The 1,902-nt window shown below is 43.3% G+C and overlaps 1 non-coding gene across 1 annotated transcript; it reads left to right on the top strand.

The window, feature by feature from the left end:
• The first annotated feature begins 717 nt into the window (after positions 1 to 717).
• On the top strand, positions 718 to 820 carry LOC113221215. Its single transcript, XR_003307759.1, has one exon. It is a non-coding gene; the product is annotated as a U6 spliceosomal RNA (small nuclear RNA).
• The last annotated feature ends 1,082 nt before the right edge of the window (positions 821 to 1,902 follow it).

Here is a 1,902-nt window from a genome sequence, read left to right as displayed (position 1 = left end):
GATGGGCGCGGTGGCTCACGCCTGTAATCCCAGCACTTTGGGAGGCTGAGGCAGGCGGATCATGAGGTCAGAAGATCGAGACCATCCTGGCTAACACGGTGAAACCCCGTCTCTCCTAAAAAAGAAAATACAAAAAAAATTAGCTGGGTGTGGTGGTGGGCGCCTGTAGTCCCAGCTACTCGGGAGGCTGAGGCAGGAAAATGGTGTGAACCCAGGAGGCGGAGCTTGCAGTGAACCGTGATCGTGCCACTGCACTCCAGCCTGGGCGACAGAGCGAGACTCCATCTCAAAAAAAAAAAAAAAAAAAAGAGCTGTGAAGTATATTAAGGCGTATCTCTATACTTAGACTCTTCTAGATTTTCTTTAAAAAAAACAAACTTCCCCTCTCATCGGTGTAACTAGTTGAGTTACTGGAAAAATAAACTTATCCTGATGTAAGCACCAGAGATGGAAAACTAGTCTGTGCCACAAAATAGATGACAGTTGACATGCCTCAAGATCCTTAAACTTGGTTGGAGGGTCTGGTCTCGAGACAAGGGAAGTTGCAATTCTAGCTATTGTTCTGGCCAAATTCCATCCTGGAAAATTTATTGGGTGCTCAAGGCAGTCCCTTGCCTTTCCCTTCTCCACCCTGTCCTCACTACCTGAGGCAACACCTTAAACTCTTGAATTCTTTCTTCCAGTGTTTACCTCCGCGGTTTCAAACTAGCAAGCCTAGTGCCCACTCTGGCAGCCCGTTTGCTAAAACTGGAACAACACAGAGATGAGCATGGCCCTGCACAAGGATGACATGCAAACGCATGAAGTGTTCCATAGTTTTAATTAAAAACAAAATGAAAAAATACCAAGCCTATACTGCAATTTCTTTTTTTCTTCTCATGTGGATATTATGTATGTATTAACTTGCTATTAGATAACATGAGGATTTATTACTGTTGTATCCTTCCCTCCCACCCCCCACCCCCGTTTTTCTCCCTCCATCTTTTCCAATTTTTGGTTGTCACTATTCTTTCACTTATTATGACCATGTTAAGTGCTGGGCACTGTTGAGCCAAACAGTGTATTATGAGTACATTTTATTTCTTGCTCAATGTTTTTGTTGTTTAATTGCCTCATTTTGTTTGCTTAGGTTCTATGCAAATGGTACAACAGAATTGAATGCTCTCCCCCTCCCCACCCCCAACTCATCAGTCTCTTGACCAGTTTTTGTAGGAGACTTGCCTCCTGACTTCTTTTCCTCCCCTTCCGTTTTCTCCTCTGGGACTGGCCGCCTCCGCCTGCTGCACCACTGCCATCCTGGACTCCTTTGGTCTCTGTCTTGTCCTAGGTACCTTCCTTCCTTGATCTCATATCTTCTTTCTTGGTTTCCTATCATGTTTGCTGAGAGACATTTTCTAGACCCTGTGTGTCTGGATTTGTTTTTATTATACCCTCCCATTTAGTTGCTAGTTCTGCTGGATATAGAACCCTAATCTGGGAGCCTGCTGCTACAGTAAGTAGGAGGTTTTGCTCCACCATCTTCTGCCTTCCAGAGGCAGGGTCCAAAACTATTTGATTCTTCATCTGTCAGTGAATCTATTTTCTCTCCTTGTCAGTTAATAGAAAGTTGTCTCTAGTTGTCTGTACTTTTCGATGACAAACTTCGGTTTGAGTCCCTTTCACCTACCATGCTGAACACTCACAGAAGCCCTTCAGTCTGGACGTCTATGTTCTTCCATTGTAGAAAAACTTCTTGAATTCTTTCTTAACTTCCTCCCCTTCCCTTCTGTTTTCCTCTTTCTGGACTAGTCCTCTGATTCCTGTCTTCCCTCCTCATTTCCATGTCAATGTCTTTTTGCTGTATTTTCTGTGAGTTTTCCCTTACTTTATCATACAACTTTTTTTTTTTTTTTTTTTTTTTTT

This window comes from Piliocolobus tephrosceles, unplaced genomic scaffold (genome assembly GCF_002776525.5).
Source record: "Piliocolobus tephrosceles isolate RC106 unplaced genomic scaffold, ASM277652v3 unscaffolded_21846, whole genome shotgun sequence".
NCBI lineage: Eukaryota > Metazoa > Chordata > Mammalia > Primates > Cercopithecidae > Piliocolobus > Piliocolobus tephrosceles.
The sequence above is the reverse complement of the archived record's forward strand: the minus strand, read 5'-3'. Positions and strand labels throughout refer to the sequence as shown.